This window comes from Talpa occidentalis, unplaced genomic scaffold (genome assembly GCF_014898055.3).
Source record: "Talpa occidentalis isolate TD23 unplaced genomic scaffold, MPIMG_talOcc4v2.1 talOcc4.12, whole genome shotgun sequence".
NCBI lineage: Eukaryota > Metazoa > Chordata > Mammalia > Eulipotyphla > Talpidae > Talpa > Talpa occidentalis.
Genome location: NW_023601212.1, coordinates 77524268 through 77551667, shown reverse-complemented (window position 1 = coordinate 77551667; position 27400 = coordinate 77524268). Strand labels below are relative to the sequence as shown.

At 42.9% G+C, this 27400-nt stretch overlaps 1 long non-coding RNA gene across 2 annotated transcripts in view; it reads left to right on the top strand.

Moving 5' to 3' along the window:
• Nucleotides 1–26572, top strand: part of LOC119240138 (uncharacterized) — a 61528-nt gene extending 34956 nt beyond the window's left edge. For both annotated transcript variants that reach the window (XR_005124086.2, XR_005124085.2), the window contains exons 2-3: nt 25019–25166; nt 26360–26572. This is a non-coding gene — a long non-coding RNA (uncharacterized LOC119240138). The remainder of the gene's footprint in view (nt 1–25018; nt 25167–26359) is intronic.
• The last annotated feature ends 828 nt before the right edge of the window (nt 26573–27400 follow it).

The following is a 27400-nucleotide window of genomic DNA, read 5'->3' as shown; positions in this document are numbered from 1 at the left end:
TTTTTTTTTTATTCTATTTTATTTTATTTATTTTTTTTAAAATAATAAATTTTATTTTTATATTCCCCATACAATTGCAACCCCCCCATTCTGACCCCAATCCCTCCCCTCCCGCCCCCCGCCCCCCAAAAAGTGTCTCTGGTTCATAGTTTTTTGTTGATTTTGATTTTCACTTTCTTATAGTTATTCATTTTCCTGGTCCCTTATATAAGTTTTCTAGATTCCTGCTATGAGTGAGACCATCCGGTATTTTTCTTTTTCTTTTTGGCTTATTTCGCTGAGTATGATCCCTTCCAGTGCCATCCATGTTGCTGCAAATTGCATGTGTTTATCTTTTTTGAATGCTGAGTAATATTCCATGGTGTATATGTACCACATCTTCTTGATCCAGTCATCTATTTTTGGGCATTTGCATTGTTTCCAAAGCTTAGCTGTTGTAAACAGTGCTGCTATAAACATAGGGGTGCAGGTGTTCTTTGGAATTGATGTTTCTGTGTCCTTTGGGTAAATACCTAGGAGTGGAATTGCTGGATCATATGGAAGCTCTATGTTTAGTAGGTCCAGAAATCTCCACACAGCTCTCCATAGTGGTTGGATCAGTTTGCACTCCCACCAACAGTGCAGGAGAGTTCCTTTTTCTCCACAACCTCGCCAACATTTGCTGTTGCTAGTTTTTTTAATATGTGCCATTCTCACTGGTGTAAGATGGTATCTCATGGTGGTTTTGATTTGCATTTCCCTGATGACAAGTGATGTTGAACATTTTTTCATATGCCTGTTGGCCATTTGCATTTCCTCTTCAGAGAAGTTTCTTTTTAGCTCTTCTGCCCATTTTTTTTTTAAATAATAAATTTTATTTTTATATTCCCCCATACAATTGCAAACGCCCCATTCTGACCCCAATCCTTCCCCTCCCGCCCCCACCCCCAAAAAGTGTCTCTGGTTCATAGTTTTTTTGTTGATTTTGATTTTCGCTTTCTTATATTCATTTTCCTGGTCCCTTATTTAAGTTTTCTAGATTCCTGCTATGAGTGAGACCATCCGGTATTTTTCTTTTTCTTTTTGGCTTATTTCGCTGAGCATGATCCCTTCCAGCGCCATCCATGTTGCTGCAAATTGCATGTGTTTATCTTTTTGAATGCTGAGTAATATTCCATGGTATATATGTACCACATCTTCTTGATCCAGTCATCTATTTTTGGACATTTGGGTTGTTTCCAAAGCTTAGCTATTGTAAACATTGCTGCTATAAACATAGGGGTGCAGGTGCTCTTTGGAATTGATGTTTCTGTGTCCTTTGGGTAAATACCTAGGAGTGGAATTGCTGGATCATATGGAAGCTCTATGTTTAGTAGGTCCAGAAATCTCCACACAGCTCTCCATAGTGGTTGGACCAGTTTGCACTCCCACCAGCAGTGCAGAAGAGTTCCTTTTTCTCCACATCCTCGCCAACATTTGTTGTTGCTAGTTTTTTTAATATGTGCCATTCTCACTGGTGTGAGATGGTATCTCATGGTAGTTTTGATTTGCATTTCCCTGATTACAAGTGATGTTGAACATTTTTTCATATGTCTGTTGGCCATTTGCATTTCCTCTTCAGAGAAGTTTCTTTTTAGCTCTTCTGCCCACTTTTTGACTGGATTATTTTCTTTGTTGTTGCTGAGTCTCATCAGCTCTTTGCAGATTTTTGTGATCAGTCCTTTATCATTAGTGTTGGGTGCAAAAATGTTCTCCCAGTTGGTGGGGTTTCTCTTTGTTTTTGTTATTGTCTCTTTTGCTGTGCAGAAGCTCTTTAATTTGATGTAGTCCCAGCTGTTTATCTTTGTCTTCACTATCACTGCTTTGGGTGATGTGTCTATAAAGATGTCTTTGATGTGCAAATCCCGTAGTGTTTCGCCTATATTTCCTTCTATGTATTTTATGGTTTCAGGTCTTATGTCTAGTTCTTTAATCCATTTTGAGTTGATTTTTGTGTATGGTGTGAGGTAGTGGTCAAGCTTCATTCTTTTGCATGTAGCAACCCAGTTTTCCCAGCACCATTTATTGAACAAACTTTCTTTGCTCCAATGCATAGTCTTTGCTCCTTTGTCAAAGATTAGTTGACCATAAATCTGTGGGTTTATTTCTGGATTTTCTATTCGATTCCATTGGTCTGTATGTCTGTTCTTGTTCCAATACCATGCAGTTTTGATGATTATGGCTTTGTAGTAGAGTTTGAAGTCTGGGAGTGTGATGCCTCCATTCCCTTCTTTTTTTTTCAGTAGAGCTTTGGCTATTCGGGGTTTTTGGTGATTCCATATGAATTTCATCAATAATTGTTCTATTTCTTTGAAGAATGCCATTGAGATTTTGATTGGAATAGCATTGAATCTGTATATTGCTTTTGGTAGGATGGCCGTTTTAATAATGTTTATTCTTCCAATCCATGAGCAGGGGATGTCTTTCCATTTCTTTGTGTCTTCTTCTATTTCTTTTAACAGTGTTTTATAGTTTTCTTTGTATAGGTCCTTTACCTCTTTTGTTAGATTTATTCCCAAATATTTGATTTTTTTTGTTTCGATAATAAAAGGGGTGGTTTTTTTGATTTCTTCTTCTTCAGATTTATTGTTTGTGTATAGGAAGGCTACTGACTTTTGCGTGTTGATTTTGTATCCTGCCACTTTACTGAATTGATTGATGAGTTGAATTAGTTTTTCTGTGGAGATTTTGGGGTTCTCTATGTATATTATCATATCATCTGCAAATAGTGATAGTTTGACTTCTTCTTTTCCTGTTTGGATTCCTTGGATGTCTTTCTCTTGTCTTATTGCTCTGGCTAGGACTTCCAGTATTATATTGAAAAGCAGTGGTGAGAGTGGACATCCTTGTCTTGTTCCAGATCTTAATGGAATTGCTTTCAGCTTTTCACCATTGAGAATGATACTGGCTGTTGGCTTGTCATAGATGGCCTTTATGATGTTGAGGTATGTTCCTTGTATCCCAAGAATTTCAAGGGCTTTTATCATGAATGGGTGTTGCACTTTGTCGAAAGCTTTCTCAGCATCTATTGATATTATCATATGGTTTTTATATTTCTTTTATTGATGTGTTGGATAACGTTGATTGATTTTCGGATGTTAAACCATCCTTGTGCCCCTGGAATGAATCCAACTTGGTCGTGGTGAATTATCTTATGGATACATTGTTGGATTCTGATAGCTAAAATTTTATTGAGGATTTTTGCATCAGTGTTCATTAGGGAGATTGGCCTATAGTTTTCCTTTTTTGTGTTGTCCTTATTCGGTTTTGGTATTAGTGTAATATTGGCTTCATAGAACGTGTTTGGTATTGTCCCTTCCTTCTCAATTTTTTGGAAGAGTTTGTGAAGGATAGGCACTAATTCATCTCTGAATGTTTGGTAGAATTCATTTGTAAATCCATCAGGTCCTGGGCTTTTGTTTTTGGGGAGGTTTTTGATTACCATTTCAATTTCGCTGCTTGTAATTGGTCTGTTTAGGTGTTCTATTTCTTCTTTATCTAGCTTTGGGTGATTGTAGAGTTGTAGGAATTTGTCCATCTCCTCTAGATTGTTGAACTTGTTTCCATATAACTGTTCATAGTAGTTACTGATTATTCTTTTGATTTCTGCTGTGTCCGTTGTGATTTCTCCTCTTTCATTTATGATCCTGTGTATTTGTGCTTTCTCCCTTTTTTCCTTTGTGAGCCTGGCTAGGGGTTTGTCTATTTTATTTATTTTTTCAAAGAACCAGCTCTTGGTTTCATTGATCTTTTGGATTGTTTTTTTAGTTTCAATTTCATTTATTTCTGCTTTGGTTTTTATATTTCTTTTCTTCTACTGGTTTTGGGGTTTTTTTGTTGTTCTTTTTCTAGATCTTTGAGCTTCGAGATTAGGTTGTTTCTTTGAGTTCTTTCTTGTTTTTTGATGTGAGCTTCTATTGCTATATATTTTCCTCTTATTACTGCTTTTGCTGCATCCCATACATTTAGGATATTGGTGTCCTCCTTGTCATTCAATTCAAAGAATTTTTTAATTTCTTCTTTGATCTCCTCATTAGTCCAGTGGTCTTCCAGTAGTGTGGCTTTTAATCTCCATGAGGTAGGATAGTTCCTTGCCTTCTTTTTATGATTTATTTCTAGTTTGATGCCTTCGTGGTCAGAAAAGATGGTTGGTATGATTTCAATCTTGGTGTATCTGTTGATGTTTGTCTTGTGCCCCAGTATGTGATCGATCCTGGAGAATGATCCATGTGCACTTGGGAAAAATGTGTACTCCGTTTTTTTTGGGTTTAGTGTTCTATAGATGTCTGTTAAGCCCAAATGCTCTAGGTCCTTATTTAGAGCTTTAGTTTCTTTACTTATTTTTTGTCTTGTTGATCTATCCATTGTTGATAGTGGTGTGTTGAAGTCTCCCACTACGTATGTGTTTTCTCTGATGTCTGTTTTCAGAGAGGACAACAGTTGTCTGATATATTTTGGTGCTCTTTCGTTTGGTGAGTATATGTTAATGAGTGTTATTTCTTCTTGAAGTATTGTCCCCTTAATCATAATGTAGTGACCATTGGGGTCTCTTTTTATGTTTTTGAGTTTGAAGTCTGTTTTATCTGATATAAGTATAGCTGTTCCTGCTTTCTTTTTTGGCCCATTTGCTTGTAGGATTGTTTTCCATCCTTTGACTTTGAGCCTATTTTTATCTTTTGTAGCTAAATGTGTTTCCTGGAGACAGCAAAAGGTTGGGTTTTGTTTCTTAATCCAGGCTGCAACTCTGTGTCTTTTTATTGAAGAGTTTAGTCCATTTACATTTAGAGTTAATATTGATATGTTAGCATCTGTATTTGCCATTATGTTTGTCTTTCCTTTGATTTTATTTATTCTTTTAATAACTTTTTTTTTTTTTTGGTCTTCTTTCGTTGTTATTCGTCCCTCTGAGGTTCTGGCTTTAGGATTCCTTGTAGTATTTTTTGGAGTGGGGGTTTATTCGTAATGAAATTCCGGAGTTTCTCTTTGTCTGGGAAGGTCCATATTCTTTCTTCATGGAGGAAAGAGAGCTTTGCGGGATAGAGTATTCTTGGTTGGCATCTGTTTTCTTGGAGTCTGTTGACTATGTCCCTCCACTCTCTCCTTGCCCGTAGTGTTTCTTCAGAGAAGTCTGATGTCAGCCTGATTGGTTTTCCTTTGAATGTTATCTGTTTCTTCCCTCTTGTCAGCTTCATTATTTTTTCCTTGTCCTGGATTCTTGGGAGCTTTACTATTATGTGTCTTGCTGTGTTTTTCCTTTCGTCGTGGAAGTTTGGTGTTCTTCTTGCTTCTTGTATATCAATTTTCAGCTCCTTCTTCGCATTTGGGAAGTTCTCTTCAATTATCTCTTTGAATATATTCTCTGTTCCTACATCTCTCTCCTCTCCTTCTGGTATTCCTATAACTCTTATATTTCCTTTCCTCATGGAGTCAAATAGTTCCCGAAGTCTTTCTTCGTTCTTTTTCCTTCGTACTTCTCTTTCTTTTTCTGTTTTGGTTCTTTTTATTTCTGTGTCTTCAAGAGAACTTATTCGTTCTTCCATTTCATCTGTTCTGCTTTCATTGCTTTTCCCAGAATTCTTTAGTTCTTCCATTAATTCTTTGATCTCCTGCATTTCTTTTACTTCCCTCTTTAGGGACTCAATTTCATTCTTCTGATCGTTGATTATTTTTCCCTTATCATTGTTTTCCTTTATGACTTCTGTCAGTTTTTTAATCACGACAATTTTAAATTCTCTTTCTGGAAGGCTCAGAAGTTGTTCCAAGTTACTGTCGTTGCAATCTGGGGGCTGGTTTTCTTTTTGTGGTGTGCTTTTTCCCTGGGGAGTTGCTAGGTTGCGTGTGGTTCTTCTCCTCCCTACTGTCTGTTTTCTAATTTGCCGTATGCGTTGGGACACTGTGTAGTTGGGACTGGCCGGCATCTTTGGTGAGCTTCTCTGCTCCCCTCTGGTTCCTCCAGGAGCCATCTGTCAGTTTCAAGCAGTCTTTACTGGAGAAAGGTCCCTGTTCTAAAATGCCAATGTGGGGACACACTCCCCTGTGAGCCTGGTCTGCCCCGGCGGTGGGTTCCCGCTCCCCCTCTGGGCTTGGACTGCAGGCCAGAGGGGGTCTGGCGTGGGCGAACTTCCCCCGCTCACCTCTGCCTCCTGAGGAAGCCTTCTGCAGGTAGTCTTTACTGAAGAAATGTCCCTGTTCTAAAATGGTGATGTGGGACACACTCCCTGCGCGTCTGGTCTCAGGCACACTCTTCTGCGCACCTGGTCTGCCCCGGCTGTGGGTGCTCGCTCCCCCTGTGGGCTCAGACTACTGGTCGGAAGGGGCCCGGCGTGGGCTAACTCCCCAGCTGGCCACTGGCTCCTCCAGGAGCCTCTGCTGGTTTCAAGTTGCTAGGTGGCGCCAGAGATCTCTCCTAGAGCCCTTGGGGAGCTGATTTTTCCACCCCGTGGGACAGGGAACAGAGCGGGAATGGTAGGGTAAACCTCAATGGCTTTGGGGTGCTGTGTCTGCCTTGTGCCCCACCGTCGTGGAGAACCCATGCCCCGAATTTCGTGCCCCGGTCTCAGTTCCAAAGCCCTCAGGTCCAGGACGTGGGCTGTAGCCCAGTTCAGTGTCCACAGAATGAAGTCTTTTGCACCCCGCTCCCGTGCCTGGGTGCCTGGTTCCTGTTTACTCAGTGAGGGACTTTCACCTCAGTGAGGGTCTTTGTGCACGTCTCCCCGCAAGCCTAGGTCGCAGGCGCGGGGACCTGGGCAGCCACGATCCCGATCCGCGTTTGCTTTTCAACCACACTGCTTTTCCGAGCGATCCCAATCCGCGTTTGCTTTTCCAGTGCACCGCTTTTCCGCGCAAGCTTACCGGGCGGCCCGGGGCTGTGTGCTGGTGCTGGCCTCCTCCTGGGGGGCGGGGTCTCTCTTTAATGGCGCCTGGAGCTCACCTCTGCGGCGAATCCTGCAGGGTTCTCCGCAGCTCCCGTTCACGGGGTGTGGTGGCTGAAATAGTTCCTTTCCACTCACAGTCCCGCTTGCTGCGTAGTTTGTTCTTGTTGGTCATTTTAGTTTGTTTTTTTTCCTCCTCTCTGCGGGTCGGAGCGTGCCGCCTCTGTGGGCGGGGGAGGGGAGCAGAGTTCTGCACTTTCCTCCCTTCTGGTCCTCTTTTATGGCCACTTTCTTCTTCGGGTAGTTTGCTGGAGTCGTCCGTTTATCTTCCGTGTCCCAGTTCTCACTGGGACCTGCCGCTTTTCCTCCCTATTAGCTTTTTTTAAATGGGAGATCTTACTCGCAGCGTCTCCTCGCCGCCATGTTGCTCCGCCCCTCCCATGACCATCTCCTTCTAAAGCCACAGCCTGTTACGCACCACCAAGGACTTAGAGTCAGCCTCAAATCTGTAGCTTCCATCTGAGGGAGGGGGTGACTTTTCTTTCATGCATCTCATCAATATTCATCACTTTTTTAAACACCAGACTCAGATTCACCTGGGACGTCAGGATGAGGCAGTTGGAAGAAATAGAAGCTTTGGAGCGAGACTCTTGGATTGACTGCCCCCCAGATTTCCTGGTCTTATCTAAGTTATTTAACCTCTCAGAACCTCAGTTTTCACCTGTATAATAGGACCTTTGCAAGGATTGATTAAGACAAAAAGCAGGACAAAATCTCATTGCCTATGCCCCAAACTTCAGTTACCCTTGACTTCTCTCTCAAATGCCATATTAGAAAAAAGACCTGAAGGGGCACTTTACGTTGCATGATTGGTTAAGTCTCCTCTCTAAGTCTTTTTTAAATATAGGAAATTCTTAAATAATAGGAATACAACCATCTCTTTCAAAACCTGGGGAGCATGTTCCAAGACTTCCGGTGGGTGCCTGACCGCAGGTAATACTGAACTCTGTGTGTGTTTTTCCATATGTACATAGTTATGATAAAGTTTTATCTATACATTAAGCCCAGGAAAATATTAACAATAGTAACAGTACAAGAGCAATTATAACATGCTGTAATAGAAATTATATGAATGTGATTTCTCTCAAAATATCACATTGGACATAATATAGTTGGACCACCGTTGACCAGAGAGGTCACTAAAACCATGGAAACAAAGCTGTGGCTGAGGAAGGACTGAGGCAGCTACCATCTACAGCTCACATGTTCCCTCACGCAATGAATAAGGACTTTATAGCTAATAATTCATTCAAACCTTACAAACAGTCTGAGTCTTATTATCATCACTCTCAGTTTGCTAGACAAGGAAACTGAGACCCAGAACAATGAAGTAACGGTTCACATTTACACAGCTAGTGAGTGGTGGGGCCTGGATTTGAACCCAGGCTGTCAGCTTCCAGGGGCTTCTTAACTCTTTCTATACAACTCAACGCCCTGGGAGCTATTTAAAAATACTGAATGCAGACCCCACCTCAGATCAATAGAATCAGAATCTCTGGGAGTTTGGCCCAGTATGGATACTTGTTTAAAACTCCTAGAGGATTATAGTGCATAGCCCGGGGAGAGTACAACCAGCTGTAGTTAGGTGTCATGTGTGTTGACATGATGTAACTCCAATCCTGTGTCCATGCTTATTATTATATATGTCCACCGTGAAGTCTCTAGTCCTGGTGTCCTTGGGTGTTACCTACCACACTGTGGAGTTGCATTGGGTGTGGAACAGACCCTCAGATCTAACACCAAGGCCCCTGTGACTCAGGGAAAGTCACAAGCTCATCAGGTGACTGGAAAGAGGGACAAGGTGGAGGACGACCAGCCAGCCGCTTTGTTTGGTGGCAGCAGAGACTTTTCAAAGGCCTCGACAAGGCCTGTCATATCCTGAGTGAAACCCACATGCATGTCAGTCATCTATGTATTTCTCAGGACAGTCAAGGTGAAAAACATAGAGGCTTTGAACCACCAGGGGCAGACTTCATCAGCTGTCAGCTGCTGAACACAGTCACCATCAGATTCATAGTGACCCTTAGATTTTGTCAGTCACTGTGGTTCCTCACCCATCTGGGAGATTGACAGTGCTGTCTTGTCAGTTTGTCAAATCCAATGACAGTATTTGCAGGATTGGCAAGAGAAGCTGTCACAGAAACCTTGTGGCCATGATAGGTCGGCGGCAGCTCACCGCAGCCACTCGGTGTGAATCAGGAGGACATGACAATTAGGTGCTCTCCAGCGTTAACACCAGAAGGTTGACAAATTAAAGCTTGTCAGCTTCCTTAAAGCCACTCAATGACCGAAAGTTTTTGAATGCTGACACGTGAAAGCAGAAGTCCACAGAGTCAGTGATGGCCCCTATTTCTCAGTTCCTGCTTTCTTTCAGCTTACTGAGGTTACTTTGGTAAAGCAGGATCATCCGAAGGCAGGTCTCTGAAGGCTGGAATGGATTCTTCTGGCTGTTGGTTATACCAGGTAGAAAAAAAGAAAAGGTAGTGAATTAGGACACCAGCATTGAAATCTTCCTTAGTCTTCACTGGTTTATTTCATCATATGAAAAATGAAGTTGAATGAATGGGAATTTATCAGAATCCATTACACAGAGTGCAGTGAAATTTTGTTTGTGAAACATTTATTTTAGCACTATAGCTGTATAAATCACTGGGCGCCCTGGGTCTCTAAAGTGTATTTGTATTGTGGACAATAGTCAAGAAAAATCGAAACCAGGACTCCAGTGCTGAAGGAGGGAATACCACAAATTTGTCCAGATGGACAGAGAAATTACCATGATTCTGAGTTCATACCACATATCAGGCTCTGTCTGAAGCACTTGAAAAGTAGTAAGTCATTTGATCTTCACAACCCTATATAGGTACTGTTTTTCCTGAGCCCATGTTACAATGAGGAAATAGAAGCTTGGTGAGTTAAGAACTGTGGTAGGGGAAATAATGGTTCCCAAAGATGTGTATACCCTGATGGCTCCAAAGTGAATGTTACGGCAACAGGGACTTTGCAAATGTGATTAAGTTAAAGATCTTGCAGTGGGGAGGTTATTTTGGATAATATAGGCAGGGCTAATGTAATCACCAGGACCCTCAAAAGAAGAGAGGGGCAGAAGGTCAGACTGAGAGAGATCTGAAGTTGTTACATTGGTGACTTTGACAACTGAGGCAGGGTGCTTTGAGACACCCTTCTAGCAATCTCTTTGGCCCCTACCTCCATCCATTTTGAACTTTTGTCCTCCTCATTTCCTCCAAGTTTATCACCTTTGAGACCTGTTTTCAAGCATGTGTGTATATGTGGGGAGGGTTTTATAGACCATAGCCCTTCACAAACAACCCTTCTGATGGCCTCCTAATAGCTTCAGGGTAAACACTCCCCAAGATACACTGCTACCTCTGATCAGGAGCACAGATGAGATGAGGTAGACCAGAGGGACAGCCTAAAGTCATGGACAAGCAAGGCCTGGTCTCATTTAGGTGAGACAGATAAACAGCCCTAACATACACAGTGTGTGCAGCCTCAGGACAACTCCTATCAAAAGAGAACATTTGTTTCCTTTATTAACTCATGTAAAGTGTAATTATAAGCACTACATAACTAGAGAAGAAAGTGCTGCCCCTCCATGCAATTCTGGGCAGTTGACAGTGATGAAATGGTCAACCTGAAGCAATTATTTCAATATTCAGTACTTTGCATGCATGACTGGATCAGCACGTAATCAGAATCGCAGGAACATGAGCCTATATAATTCAATTCCTTGATTTTTACAGATGAGGAAATGGAGGTCCAGAGAGGTCCTGTTATTTTCCTAAGGTCTCTGGGAGTCTAGCCCAACCCTCTGGTTCCTCATCCTGCACCATGACAGAGAACAGGGATGGAAGAGCTGAAACCTCTCCTAGTTCACTGTTTGATCTGATGCAATCATCTCATAATTCAAGTTTTCTAACTAGATATCCAAACACAAGCTACAATTCTATTCTTAAGGATTTATAAAACACCACAAGGATGAAATCATATAACCATGGAATCATAATATGATTAATTTTTACAAACACTTATTGATGGAACCAATAACACTTTTGCAAAATCTTTGCTATCTATAATATGTCACAATATATAATTTATATACAGTTTATATTCCATAGAAATCTTTGTCTTCATATTTTAATGAATTGTTCCTTCCCATTTCTCTGTATTTCTATTCTGCACTTCTGATTCAAGTGTATTAGATAGAATGCTAGTCAAGATTCAGCAGCTATAACCATAATAAAGAAGAACAGAGAAAAGAAATCTGATCATTTCTCAATGTTTTTTAGCTCGTGCACACACAAAAATTTCACTGGAGGAGTTGTACATAGTTTAAAAAATAGACATTGGACTTGTTAATTCCATCATCAACTGCTGCTCTGGGGCCCAAACTTTGAGAACCTCTGCTTAAGGTCACACTAGCTTTCAGGCCACCAGATAGTCTCATGAACTCATCTCTACTCCTGTAAGCTTATCTGCCAGACGAGGCTAGTCCTGGCCACTGCAAATTAATGGCACCTCCAATAGGGAGGAATCTCTGACCTGCAACCTCTGACTATTAATAAATTGCACGTGAGAGGGAATGAGCTGAGACATTGGTGCCCTCTGTCACTGAGTCACTGTCACAACGGGATGGTGACATGATGGGTGGAAAGATGCCAATAGACACAATTAGCAGATGTACTGCTTTAATGGCAAAGGCTATGAAGCCTTATGGAGAGTGTTACCTAAAGCAAGTGATGACATGGCAAACTCCCAGATGGTGGCTCTCAAGCTCTCCCCTCCCAGTCCCCACGAAGACGTGCAGCTGCTGCTGATTCCATCTGTGTGGCATGAAGATTTTATGAGGCACAAGAAGCTTGCTTTTGCCAGCATGGCTGAGAGGTTTCCATACCACTTGGCACACTTTCACATACACTCATTTTGGTGATGCTGGCCAAGTGCCTGCTTGCTCAGGGGTTCCAGAAATGGATGCAAAGCCAGTCCAGCATCTCACGTTCCTGTGAGATGTATGAATTGAAGGTCAAGTTCTCTGATGGAACAGGTCTCAGCTGTTCCACCCTGCCCCCTCCCACTGCTGGGGCCACTCCTGGCTAGGTGTCCATGTTGACAGCTTTGCTGGGACAATCTGCCTTTAGAGAATCAGACCTTTCAATGGAGAGGAGCTAATAAAGGGGCGGGGAAGGGTCCTGATGAGCACCTGCAGTCTGCGTTCTCTTTGCAGGTAAGGAGTTGAGCAGGAATTTTCTTTATGGGCAGAGGGAGAAACACAAGGGGAGCGAGAGAGATAGATGGATTCCCCTCATCTGCTATCCTTCTAAAAGCCCCAGCTATCAAGCCGCCCTGGCTCTTCCTGGCCGGGCCGTGGCCTCCCTCCCCGCAGTGGGGGCCCTCTTGTCCTGGGATTGAAGTGCCTCTGCCCCTGGGCTTTCTTCTTTAGGAGGCTAGTCCTGGCTGCCATGAATTAGGCTCTTCAGGGACTGGTTAGTACACACAGCTCCTCTGAACTCATCCTTTGCTTCTTCTACCCAAGCTGGAAGTTGTGGTATCTCCCTCAGCCACCAGGACAAATGCAAGCCCACTTGTGTGAGAACGGTGTCCCGGCTGGTGTGTCAGCTTGTCGTATCAGCCTCCCCTCTCCTGGCTCTGCTGGCCCCTCAGTAAGGCACTCTCTCTCCTCGTCCTCTCCAACCAGCGAGTCTCTCTTAGAGGTGTCTAATTGGCAGGTGTTTCCCCATGAGAACTTCCAGGGGTCTCTTCCATGAGAAGTGTCAGTTTTCTCTGCATTCATTCTTTTGTTGTTCAATTCATCAGGTGAGAATGCATGTGTCCCCAGCCCTAGGGTTGGGCAAGTCCCTAGAGAGCCATGGTGCCTGCAGCAAGTGCCACATGTACCTGGTAGGCCGTCTCCTCAGTTACAACGCCACGTGACTGTTCTGCACTCTGGCTCCTACACACCGGCCAGTGGGCTGATGCCAGGGGCACTTATTGAAAACACAGCTTTGGGGACTCTGCCCGTGAAGAGTCCTATTCAGTACAACTGGGTTGAAGTGTGGAAATCTACAGTAGTTTTGAAATCATTCCTGATTTCAGGCTAGATTAGATGATACTAAAGTACAAGTTAAATAATGATTACACCAAAAAGTTTTGAAAGAGTTTTGGGGAGAGTAGGGAGATAGCAAAACATTTTAAAGTCATGGTAATTAAAATAGCAAGATGCTTATGTGTGGATAATCAGATCAATGGAACAGAATAGTTCCAAACTTTCCGAACACATGGAAACATTTAATAAATGATGAAGAATTTCAAATTAGTGGAGAAATAAATAGATGGATCCATAAATTGGATTAGGACAACTAGGTAGCCTTCTGGAGAGAAAAATAGCTGGAACCACACTTCTTGTCTATACCAGGATACATTCCAATTGGATCAAACAACTAAAAGTAAAATATGAAAGTATTAGAAGAAATCATGAGAGATAATGTAAGTCACTAATGCTACACTGTGCTCCAAAGATTATTACTATTACAATTTTACCATAGATCTTATCACTATTATGATTATTCATATTAATATATGAAAGGCCAGGTAGTTCAGATACATATAGAGTTGCATTCTTTCTGTGACTCCAGATTTCATAAACTCTTGCTAATTTCCCCCCACTAAAAAAAAAAAAAATGAGAAGTTACATCATCTAGGGTGTGTTTCTCTGGATGTGGGGAATATGGAGCCCACTCACCTGGAACCCAATCTCAGGGGAAAAAAGCAGGTATTGCCTCAAAAGGCCTTTCTTCACCCAACCTTCTTGGTCATCTGTACCTCATGCTGCCTGAGTCCTTGGATGGAAAAAAATATTGTTGATGCCAAGGGGCGGGATGCCAACATTGTTTTCATGTCTGAGCCCCAAAGACTGAGCCTCTTGCCTGCATTTTGGGAAGATGCCCACAGGCTTGTAAGTGAAGGACAATGAAGGGAGGCCTAACTGGGGTCATATTTGACCTTGGGTTATGCAGAGATTCTTTGATTAAACATCACAAGTTCAATTTTTAGGAGGAAAAAAATGGCAAAATGGAACTTCATCAAAATGAAAAACTTCTGATCTTTCAAAAACTCCAGAAATGTGTTTGAGAATGAATTAGCGATAGAATGAAAAAATAAACCAGAGGCTGGAGAGGAAATATATATACCAGACTTATGTTCAGAATAGGCAATTCACCATAGAGGATGTATGAATGGCAAATAAGTGCCTGAAAAGATGCTCAACATCATTCTGCATGAAGGAAATACAAATTAAAGCCACAGCGATGTACCCCGCTCACCTGTGAGAATGGCTAGAACAATAAACAGGGGCCAGACAACAGGGATTGATGAATAACTGAGGAACTAGAATTGCCATTCCACACTGGTGGGAGTGTAAAGGATGTAGCCTCTTGGGAAAATAGTGTGGTAGTTCTCCCAAAGTTAGACATACACCAACTGTATTATCCAGCTAGTCTGATTCTAGATACTAGAGAGATGCAAATGAAAATTTAATGCAAATGAAAATTTAAGGTGGTTTTACTTGTAATAGACAAAAACGAGAAACAACCCAAGTGTTTATCAATAGGTGAAATATAGACTGTGATATATCCATGCAATAGAATACTACCAACATGAAAAGGAATGAACTATTGATCGACGACATGGATGAATCTTATAATTATGTCAGTGAAAGAAGCCAGGCCAGTCCCTCCCTCCCCTCATAAAAACACTTACTGTACAATTGCATTTCTATAAAACTGAAAGATGTAAACAACCAATAGGGACAGAAGGCAGGTCAGTGATTGCCTGCAGTGGGATTGGGGGTAGGAATTACAAAGGGTACAAAGAAAATCTTGGGGGAGATGATATGATTATTTTGTTGAATGTGGTGATGGTTCACAAGTGTTTTCATATATCAAATTTATCAAATTGTGCAATTTAAATATATGCATCTTACTGTGTGTTAAATATACCTCAGTGACATTGTTAAAAATTAGTGACTGAGGCAAAAACTCAGACAATCATTGGGAGGGGAAAACTCCTGAAGACAGAAGAGATATAGCAGACACATGGAAATTTGCTTTCACAGTTCTGGGGGCTAAGTCTGAGATAAAGGTGTCTGCAGGATTGATTTTTTCTGAGGCCTCTCTCCTTGGCTTGCTACCTGCTGTCTTATTTCTGTGTCCTCACCTGGTCTTCCCTTTTTGTGTGTCTGGGTCCTAATCTCCTTTTCTTATGCCTCACTTCCCAGAGCCTATGTGGCAACGTGGCAAAGCGTACTTTTGTAGGACTGCTGTGAGGAATATGTAAGGTGAGGTACAGAAAGTGAAAATGCTTGGCACGTGTAATACTGGGTGGACGGTAGCTTTTCCTGCTGTCAAAGAGAGAGGCAGCATTTGGGCATTTGGTGAAGGCACCCCCTGTTTTCTGAGAGCCATGCTAAACCCTAAAACGAAGTATTTCAATGCAGCTTCCAAATGTCCTTGCGGCTGGATGGTTATTTTTCTTCCCTAACTAGTAGCAGGTGTTTGGCTGTGTCCATTAAAAGCCATTCTGTGCTCTCCTGACAAACGAGTTTTTTATTTAGTGGTGGAGGATCGATAATGTGGTATCTCATGCGAACTATTAAAATGGAAAATGTCTGCTGGGCTGACAATTGTATTATCGATATGTACTGAGCAATAAATTATGTGAAACAAAATGGAGCAACTGGCCTGATAAAAGGCTTGTCGGGGGCACGGCTGGCTTTGTTACAGCCTAGCGTGTCTTCCCGGGGCTGTGTTTGGAAGAGCGCTCGATGGGGCCAGGCAGCTTTCCATGCGAGTGGCTGTTGGCGGGCCAGGCTTTTCGAAGCTAGTTCAGGCATACCTGGAACAGACCCTTCCCCGCCCCTTCCCAATTAGGCCCTGCCAAGTGGTTTCTCTTCTGATGCCAGTGCCTGTCCTGACCCTGGAGCTTGATGAGGCTGGCCTGTCCCCTTGTCACATGTTCCTGGCAGCTGGAATGCCCAGTACTCTTCACATTAGGTGTCCAGGACTCTTCTTCAATCCCACCTTTGCTCCTCACCTCCCACTTGGTAGGGTGCTTACCTGGCTCCTAACCTACTGACCTAGTCTCCAACTTCTGGTCCTGACACTGAGTGTGCTTTTTCCAGGATTCTTGTTTCATCTCTCTGCCTGCCTGTCAGTTGCTGATCTCTGAGTAGTAATCCTGTTCTCCATCCATGGTTAGCCATCCCTACCTATCCCCTTCTCCTGCCCTTGCCTTCTCTGCACACCCCATGGGAGTTATCTCAACCACACTGATAGTGCTCTGTTCGGGGTTTCTGTTTTGACCACCATCACGGCCTTGGAGGCCATTATACCACCACATTCCAGCCAGTATTCTCTCAAAGAACTTAGATCTCAAATGCTTGCCCCCAGTTCTTTGCACTTGAATCTTCCTTCTAGGCTTAAAGTTAGTCTGCCTTAAATACCTTTCCAGGTCTCCCCTGTTTTGCAGGACCCTTGTTTTATGGTATAGCCCCAGTTGGACATTTCCTATTCATCCCAACCAACAAGTGAGTGTTGGATGAATTGCTTGTCCCAGACATATTAGGCCCCAGAGAGGTGCTCCTGGGGCAGGGGATAATGTACCGTTCTATATAGGATTTTTCATTAAATTATTACTGAGTAGAGAGGCTTAGATATGGGCTACTCTGGTAACCCGACCTATCTTCCACAGGGTACAACAACTAAAAGAATTTGAAAGACATTCATGCCCATAAGAGTAATTCCAGTAAGGCATGACCAGCATTCCCTGGCATTCATAGACGCAGCAACCTTCCTTATTTTTTCCCTTCTTCTGCCCCTCCTTACCTCCACCCTTCTCTCCAATAACCAGGGACTCTGCTGCAGAATTGGGTTTAATGTCTCCTATTCATTCCCTAAGCGTTGAAAGGGATAATTGGGAGGTAATTGCATTACTGCACAGTTTGTAGTTAACCTTCTATTTTGGCTCTTAACGTGCGTATCTTTGCTCCAGGAGTACATTAAGGGTAATTACAGGCAATTCCCTGCCAGATCCAGGAAAGGGGTTTGCAATGAGCATGGGAGCCCACCAGGAAGGAAGAGTTAATGTAGTTGAGCTTGAAGCATATCCAAGAAAGTAAATGAATTAAGGTCAACTTGACATGAACTTTGGCTGAGCAGAGCTGGGAAAATTAGAGTCAAATAAAAGTCCTTTCTTGAGAATTGCTGCTTCATAACAAAACCCAGAAAAACTGTCCTTTGCTCTCTTATTCAACCCCAAATTTGAGTGCCTTCTCTCTGCTGGCCTTTGAGCGGACAGCAGTCAGTTTTGAAAAGGTTCTCTGGTGCATGTCATGGACTGATATCTGTCAAGGCACCTCATGAAAGGGAATCTCCAAGATAGGTGTTGGGGTTCAGATGTGACAGGCTTTAACCTTCAGCAGTATTGAAAGAAACAAATGCTGTCATCTCCATGGTGCATGCTTCAGAGAAAGCAATTATCTACAGCTATTTTGCACAAGTCTTTAGAAAATGAACATTCATATGAGACACTTCCCATCTCAAATGCAGAATGACCAAGAGGAAATTTTGAGGATGGAAGCTAACCTCAAATAACTGAATGTGGTGGTCTTTCCTTCCCCAACCCCAACTCAACATGAAACAGCACAGGACCTCAGTTTGAATTGCTCAACTGCCCTGTGCCTCAGTTTCCTCACTTGTATAATAAGTGAGCTGTACGGTCACTCTGTCAATAGTGCTTTTTGGTCTGATGAGCCTGTATTCATCTTCCCCCTTCTTAATATTAAGTCAAAATGTCTTGAAAGCACGCTAGCCAGATATGAATGTTGAAACAGTGTCTTGCTCACCTGTCTACCTGTGACTGTTCAAAAAATGTATCTGGCAACTTTTAATTTTCTGGCTGGCCAAAGGCAGATGAAGAATGGATATTTCTCTATGGATCAACAAGATTCACTCCTGAATAATAGCCTTTGCAGACAATCAGTGATCTAGTGAGTAAACAGGTTTCCTGATTTCTGTGACCTGCTCTAGCAAGTGAATAGAAACTGAGAAGGGTGTTGTGGCCACCTCTGCTTTATACAAGTCTGTCAGAAGCACAAGTAGCAGCCTGAGTCCCTGAGATCTGGAAAGGGGTCCTGGAAATCCCTGATTTACACAGGGAACAACCTGGACTTGAGACAGACAATTGAAGTGGAGGGCAGTCTTGGGAGACCTGTGGAATCTGACACTGTATCTGTGTCAAAAATGTTTGAATTGCATTGAATTCCTGGAATCCCTGCTGCTGTCCGAGAACTGCTTGTTAGTGTAGGGAAACTTACACACAGAGAAACTGGCCTCAAGACACCAATTCAGGGTGACAGCCACCTTCGTACCTGGCAGAGGCTTTATATGAGCACATTTGCTGATTTCCAGAAAGGGACCATCAACCTCCCCACACCAAGGCATCTCTGCTCTCTCTGAGGTGGGACAGCTTCTTCCAAGGAAACACTTCTGTGAAATGGCTCCCCAGTTGATGCTTCACAGTTGACTAATTGCCAGGATAATCGGTTCTAACCATTTACCTTCTGAAAGCATCACTCTTGACTTGATCATTTAATTCTCAAAATGCCTTCGAATGACAGGAAAGTATGCTATTTTACTTGCAAAGCTGATTGCAAATTATTTTCTGATTGCAGATTTATTTTGTTTGTGACAAAATGTTTCCCACTAATTGCTAAAATCATCTTGTAGGAACTTACAGTCGAACACCTAATTTATTAACCCACTGTAGTTTCTCCCTAATCCCTGTTTTCATCCTTTTATTTATTTTAAATACCTATTTACATGATCATTAATCCTCATCAATGTTGTCTAGAATCCTGGAGCAACTACCAGAGCTGTTTCAGCAAAAGAAACCATATAATCAATGAAACTCTACAATCTATCCTGCTTGCAAGCTTTCCTTCCAAGAGATGAGGAAAGAAGAGAAAAGCCCACTTGGCTGGATCTATGAGAGGTGGTGGAAAGCAGGAGCAGCCAGAGGGAAGAGATGCACGATGAACAAGGAATGGGGAATGGGCACTCAGATTTCATGCCGTCTCCACACGTGCCCTTCTCCCCAGATCTCTGCGTGGTCATGAACCTAGAGCTCCCTGAAGCTCTCCCTCTTGGTTTTTTATGGAATCACTGGCCATTGGCAAATGAATGCAATCTGCAGCCCTTGGCCTTCCCTTCGCTGTAGTTGAGTGTGGGGCTGGCGGGGCTGACCTTTCAACCCTCTAATCACAAGGTTGGTTCTCCAGGGAAACAGCCCTCATCCTTAGGTGCTTTTTCTCTTTAACATAACAAAAGACACCTTTATCATCCTTGAAACGTAGAAAATACTAAGGCTTTGGGAACTATCAACCAGGGATTGTGGATGAAGACCAAATATATATGTTTTACCAATTACATATACATAGATTTTCTTATAAATCATTATAGTGCACACCCTCATGTGGACAGGACTCTTGTCACACCTTGGGGGTCACTCTACATGGACTGGGGACAAGCTCCTCAAATATTTCCAAGGTTCATACATAGTCTTTGTGAACACTTAGATTTCTTTGGAGCCCAAAATTAGGGGTGAAATTGATTTCTGCAGATGATGAGTTCTTCAAGACATTAGAGGTCCCCCTGGAGACACCATTGATAGGCAAGTTATCAATATTTTGCCTGATTTTTACTGCTGACCATTAAGACTCAATTCAGAGTGGGCTTAATGAGCATATTTTGAGCAGTGATTTTCCTTCCTAACTCTGGCATGGAAATGGAAAATGTGAATCAGGAAGGACATACAGGCATTCATTGTAGTTACCAGAACTGCAATCTTTCTAGGAAAGGACTGTCCAGGTTTGCAGAATTTCTGTGTGTATGCAGGAAGAGCCTAAACTCAGTTCTCAGTGTACTGCCCTCTCAGTCAAATGGTTGCTATTCACGCATTATCCAGCATTTTCCCATCTAATCTTTCTCTTAAATATTTATAAAACTTGTCTAGGCTGCAGCAATCCAAGAAATAAAATAGAATTATCTTAATAAAGAAAAGGTTGGACTGTGCCATTCTGATTTAGAAAGCCCATTTCATGGTATATGTTGGAACAAGAAATAATTAATTTGAAAAGTCCTTGATCTCTGACTACAGTTGCTTTAATGATATTATAGTATTAAATATAATAGTGTTTCACCTTCATTATCCTTGTGTTCATTCTGAGCCCTCATCTTCATGGTAAAGACCATGTCCAGGGCTGCAGATGATTAAAATATAAAAGATTGAAACTGAAAGGGGTAATTTTGTGAAACTGAGACTATTTACTCTGGATCTTAGACACTTCTAAACTCAGATATCTCCTTCTCTCTGCCTTTTCATTTTGAGAGTTTGGTTAATTCATTTTCATCGTTCACTTCTTTATTTCTTTCATGTTCTACCCAAAGTCAAATAAAATTTTTAAGGGCTGAATCTTTGTGCTCCCCTTACCCCACCCCTCTTTAGTGTGTTGCAATCCTGAACCCCAATGTGATGGTATTAGAAGATGGGCACTTCAGAAGGTGATTAGGTCATGAGGGTAAAGTGCTCATTAATGGAACTCGTGCCTTTATGAAAGGGACCCCAGAAAATTCTCACTCCCTTTCTGCCCTGTGAGGGTATAACATGTCAGCTGTCTGCAACCTGGGAAAGAGAGCTCACCAGAACCTGGCACATTAGTGCCCTTATCTCCAACTTGGAAGTTGGAACCTCCAGAACAGATATATTTCTATTGTTGATACCCACTCCCACCCCATTCCCCTACCACCCCCAGTCCATGTTACTTGTTACGCAGCCTGAACAGAGTAAGGCATTGAGTTTAATATTCATTAATTTTTTTCAAGTTGCTGGTGGGCAGCATTTCTTTATCCCACCTACTTTTGTTGACATAGGGGAGAATGGGACAAAGCAGGGTGAGCTGGAGAAGCCCCATCTCTGGACTACTCCCAGGTCTGAGGTCAAGGGTGGTTCTTGACTCCCTGACCACCTTTGTGCATCCTAGGTCCCTGTGAGTGACCTCTGTCTCCTTCTCAATGGGGCCACTTCTCCAGGTACTTGTGTGGTACCCCCAAATGACTTTCATGATGGGGATACCCCACCTCTTGTAGGGTGCCACTGCAGACCACTGGTCAACTTTTGGGCATTTTCTGTTCAACCCTAACCCCAGTTCTTGGATAATTTGGTCTCTTTATTGTCCCCTGGGATTTCCATGTGTGATATCCCTATAGGACACTATAGGACATGCTGCATGTCGACAAAGCCTTTGTTTGTAGCTCTGTGTCTCCTAAGCTTTTTTTTTTGATTCTCATATTTTTTTCCCCTCATATGTTTTGTGTTTTTTTTTTTTTGTTGTAAACTCATATTTCTTAGCACACATGCCTGTGATAATTTTTTGAGGGTACATTAAGAACATGCAGGTTTGCTTCAGGTTGCTTGGGCTACTTGCCAGTGGCTTGGAGGCACTACTAACTCAGGACCACTTTAAATTTTTAAGTTGGGCTTTAAAAAAAATCAAATACAGTCAGGCACTGCTTAATGGTGAGGATATATTCTGGGAAATGCATTGTTACGTGATTTTGTCATTTAAATATCAGAGTGTAATTATACAAACTACACACCTACACTACACAGAGGGGCCCCCATTCACATGTGTGGTGCCTTGCTGAGCATGATTATGTGGCTCATGACTGTACAATAAACTCAGTCCCCAATCCCTGTGAATATGTGCTTGTGGCTGGGAATTCTCAAGGGACACTATGTAGTAGTCCCCACCTGCCACCCCATCGCTCTCCTTGTAAGGAAGGCTCAGCCACAGCTGACCTCTGAATCATGTCTTGCAAGGGGAGATTTCTTTCTAGTTCTTGGCTCCTTGAAAGTGTATCCCTCAGATTGTGGTATTGCACAAAATGTCTGATCTTATTCCCAAACTTTGAGGGATCCTGAGCCTGTCTTCTTTCCCTATGTGGGGGTGAATGAAGTGGGGGTACAGGATCTTGGGGGATTGAAAGCTACCCTAGGGCAGCCTCTGCATTTTACCATGTTCCTGGATTCCTGGTCCCATTTAATTTTTTTGGCTTGGAGGCATTTTCTTACTTTCCAGACAATAGCTTTTGTATTTAAGAAGCTTTTTGTATTTTTTTAAATAAGGAATTTTAGGAATTTTGAAGGGGTTGAAAATTTCAGCTGGAAAGCTGAAAAAAGTTCTTTTCTCCCCCTTATATAGTTATTCCATTTTGTTATGATATTTATCCTATCTTTTTCCTTTTGTTGGACTGCCACCTTTTCTGTATGACCCATGAGCCCATCGTCATGACTTGCCAATTCTGAAGTTCAAGGAATAGAGAACAAAGAAGATGGAATTTAGCTGAACTAATGCATATGTTTTTGTTATGATTGAGAGATGCCTTAGGAGGGGTCATGATGTATTGAGTAGCAAACTCTAAAATGGTTCAAGTAGTAAATGTCTCCTGATATAGTCGGATGTGGCTTACTCTATTCCAGGGCATCTCTCTGCCTCTTTGGGGACTTAGGTATTTTTCTATTTCATAGCTAAGCTATCCGGAATGCTCAGTGTCCAAGCTGACAGACGTGAAACATGACTAGGTCAGGAGGGTGGAGCTCAAGATGGGATTAGTTCCCTTTTCAAAGAGACTCTCTCCACCACGTGAGGGCACAGTGAGAACCTGCCATCTCTGAACCAGGGAAGGGTGCTCACCTGACCATGCTGGTGCCTTGATCTTGGACTTTCAGCCTTCAGAACTGTGAGAAGTAAATGTCCCTTGTTTAAGCCCCCCAGGGTGTAACACAGTATTATGCAATCTGAGCGAATGCCTGAGGAAAGAGGAGAGAATTTTATTGAGCATACACCCTTTGCTGGGTACAAAACCAAACCCTTTCCCACATTATATTCTGTTTTTTAATCCCCACTTTGTCAAATAGTCTTTTGTTTTCTTTTTAGAGAGAAAGAACCCCAACTCAGTGGGTAGCAAATCTCCCATGGCTACTTATTGTTCAGGGGTAGATCTGGGCACACACTGACGTCCCTCTCACTCTGCAGTTTGTGCTGAAATGAGGGTCAGCAGCTTCTGAAAATGGGCCCAAAAGTAAATATTTAAGGCTCAACAGGCCATATAATCTTGAATAACTATTCAACTGAAACTGAGGAAACCCCGGGGGAGAGAGCCTGGTGCCTGTGCCTATGCTTACAGTTTCACACATGGAAGAAGCAGCTGGTCACCAATCAGAAGCAAAGCCCCAGAACCTAGAAGTCCAAAATGATAAAAGGCAGAGCAGCCACCCGCTCCATCTTTGTGGTTGTCATGGCGGTTGTGCTCAGCCCCCAGTTTCCAGCAGGCCCTCAGGGCATCTGTGGGTGAGACTGGAGGGCTGGGCCCAGAGCCTGGAGCAGGCAGCCTCAACTACTGTAGCCCCATCAGGCAGGCTTAGAGGCTGGTCCTCCAAAACTCTGCTGCATTGTAGCCTGAAGCTGCCATAGATGCTGTGTAAACAGACAGGTGTGGGTGTATTCCAATCACACGCTGCTGACAACAGCAGGCAGTGAGCCAGTCTTAGGCTGCAGTTGTGATGACCTCTGCACTCTAATATGCAACTTTTATGGGGTTTGGCCCACTCCATACCGAGGATTCTAGACAAGTGAGTACGAAGGCATGGGTGTGTGGGAGTGTATGATGTATTCCAGAGATGGAAAATAATTTGATGAGATGGGAGCAGATGGTGTTAATTTGAGGTATGGGATTTGAAGAGACAGGAAATGCTGAAAATGTAACTGGGGCCCAGGTCATATTTATCTCCTTGTTGAGCAAAGCTCTGCCATGTGGCTGGCTCTCTGCTGGGCTCTAGGGGCCCCCAAAGGAGGGCAAAGACCAGTCCATGTCTGCAAATGGGAGAGATGTGGAGGAGAGTGACAGAGGGGAAGGGGCACAGGGAGTGGAAGCATTGAGCTGCCAAGTCCATATGGAGCCCCACACCGGATCACTAAGTTCAAGTCCCACGTGGAGGGTGTGCTCATTGTTCTCCCAGAGCAGACAGGACTGAACAGAGAGGACTCTCTGTTGTGCAAAGAATCAGAATGAATGAAATAGAGGTCCCAGTATCATAAGAATTTCCTAATGTGGACATGGGGTTTAGAGATCAATGCTGATATGATTATTTGAAGGAGTTAACTCATTCCACTTAGAAAAACAACAACTAACAACAGCCATGTGGTGACAAAGAATTTGTCTTCCTTGGGTGGCAGCCACAGGATTCCTCGCCAATTAGTAGCATCTGGTCCTCATAGAAGATTCATCCCTGGTTGAGCTGGCAGGTACCTCTGGATGTGACACTCTGTGAAGTTCCTGATGGACCATCTGTGATATCTTTCCTTCCCAGATACCTCAGTACTCCCTCCCATCCCCCAACCGGTCTGCCTTCCATTTGAAATATTTTTAAACTCTTACAACTGAAAGTGGGACTTGCTCTAGCTGTTTTTAGAGACTAGGATGAGATTCCAAGTTGTTTTTTTCCAAATTTAATGAAAGGGAATGATTGCAGTAATAATAAAAAAGTAATGATAGTAGTAGCTATCATTTATTTGAGCACTTACTACATCTGTGCTTATCATTTGCCAAAAATATTTTTTACATATACTATCTCATTTAATTCTTGAGATAACTTTATGAGATTGTAAGTGACATGATTCCAAGTGACAAATGAAGAACCTGAATCTCAGAAAGATTACTTTCTTGTACCTCTATCACACTACCTCTCAGTCAATTCTCCAACCCAATGTCATCTGGGACTATAGCTCAGACTTTAGCATCTATCCTTTTGGGGCACCTAAATCCATGTCACAGAGTACTGTTCATGGAAATGGGCAGGGTTCTTGGTGCTGCCTGTCACTACCAGGGAGCCAATGAGCCGAAACAGGAATTGAATCTGCAAGCATTTTTATTTTTCAGATTGCTGGCCATGGATCTGAGAGAATGCGGGTGTAGCACCCTGAAGGAACCATTCTGCCGTCTCATCTTGAGTTGGCCTTTTTATGATGAGTTAAACAGTCCTAAGCTAACAGCCCATCAGAACAGCCCATTGCAGCTGATCTTCCTGGTATGTATTACGTTCATTCCCCAGAACTTGTTATCAACCTTCAGAACTTATCAGTCTCCTAGTTATCTTTTTTTTTTTTTAAAGGATTTGAGGATTTATTTATTTATTTATACAAGCACTGGGGGCGGTCAGAAGCTGGTAGGGTGAGAGAATTCACCAGAGCCAGAGAGGGGAGCAGAACAGGCAGACTGAAGCACAATGCTGAGGGGAGCAGCAGGCGGCAGGAGAGGTCTGCGCGCCATGTGGGACCCTCCTCCGGTGGCCGGGGAGCAGCCGGGGGTTGAACTGGCGCTGCAGAGGCTGCAGGCAGCTTCGCAACCCAGCGCTCAACTGCTGTGCCACCGGGGAGGCCCTCCTAGTAATCTTGACCCTGGTACATCTGATGGTGTCAATGTCTGGCACTCATTTAGGCTTCATCAGGGCAGGAATCTCAGTTCAAAGTAAGCATTTTAGTTTAAAGAAAACAGGTCATTAATCACATAGTGTGTCCATGCAGCCTGTGTGAGGTGTGCGTGTGCAGATTCCTGTCCTAGGCGTGGTGCCCTTCTCTCCTTCCTTAGACCCTCTCAGGAGCAGGTGTTTAATGGTGACGTTTCAGAGAAGAACATATTTTTTTGTTCTGCTTCTAGGGGAAGCAGAATTAGGAAAGCTGTGTCTAGGCGTACGTCTGGCAACTTGAGATGTGATACTGAACAAGTCACCTAACCTCTCAGTCTCAAGTTGGACCAGTTCATTTTTAGTCTTGGAAAAAATCCTAAGTGTTTGTGATTCCATAGCCTTGGACAAAATAAAATAAAAAGACCTTTCGTCCTGTGGCAAAGCATAGTATTGTTAAGAGTTGGAAGGATGCTTTAAAATTGGGAAACAGAATTTCGATGGAAATGCTATTTTCTCATTTCTCAGTCTCCCTCTGTCAGCTCATGCTCCAGTGTTGCTTCCCTGGAAATTTCTAGCTCTCCTGGCAAGTTGTAGGTGCTCAATAAATGCACAATGTTTTCTCTCATCCTGATGGGTCCATTCCTGATAAATGTTTTCATAATAATATATAACAATAATATTTACATTTATAAACTGTTTCAGTTTCTAAGATGCTTTTGCAGATATTATAGGGCATGATGAGGCTGTTCTTTGCTCATGGACTTTTGAGTCTATTGCTTTCAGAGACTCACAGACACCCCTCTTCCCGTCTTTAGGCAAGAAGACCTGTCTTCTGGAACTCTTCTATACTTGCTCTTCTCGGAAATCCTGGCCCTGCACGCCTCTTCCATCCATACGTAATTAGCCAAACTGTTTTCCAAATGGACTCTGCTGAGAGGGAGGCAGAGAATAAAGCTCAGCTTGCTCTTCATTCATTGGGGAAAGAAAGGCCTGGGTCTTAATGAAAAATAAAGAATTCTGCAGACGAATCCTTCCGTTTCCTGTCAAAGGCCCAGATTGAGAAATTTAGAGTTACCCAGCTTGTGGTCTTTTATTTTAAGTAACAGTGGGCTAAAACAGGCACTGGTAGCAACCAAATACTCTAGTTATCTTCCTAAATTGATGATACATCTGGCTACTTCACCCCCTTTCAATTTCAAATGCAATTTGTCCAAAGCCTTCAATTTAAACCACACAGATCTTCTCTAAACTAAATAATAGGCTACACAACTCTCTGACTTCCCATGGAAAAACAAAGACTCTGTGTGTGTGTGTGTGTGCACACACACGCCTATCTAGTGGTAATGGATTGGAGCTGATGGGAAGAGATGTATTTCAACTGATGATTGAATTTAAATCTCTTTCATTTCTGTTGGGGATTTGGGATCCAATGAAGTTATCAGCAGTCCTGCTGGGACGGCCTGCCAAGGATTCAGGCGTGACAGTGACCAGAGTGCTGTCCAGGGGGTCTGGGAGCTGAGCAATCTGAGAGAAACATCCATCCCAGACCTGGGCCTGCCCCCTGACCCATCCTACATCTCCTGAGTCTTTGCCAAGGTCTCTGAACGGAATCAACATCTCCACACTATTCACAAGCACCATCCAACAGGTTATCTTCAGCACACAAATCTATCACTTTCCAGCTCAGAAAACTGGTGCGGTCCACTACCCCTGAATTCAGTGAAGACTCTGAGGTTAATATTTAATCCCCTCCACAATGCGCCCACTGCCCTGGTACCCACACCCTTCAGAAACTCATGTATCCAGAATGTGCCCCCACTCTCCTGCTGCTCAGTGTGCTCTTTGCCCTTCTACCT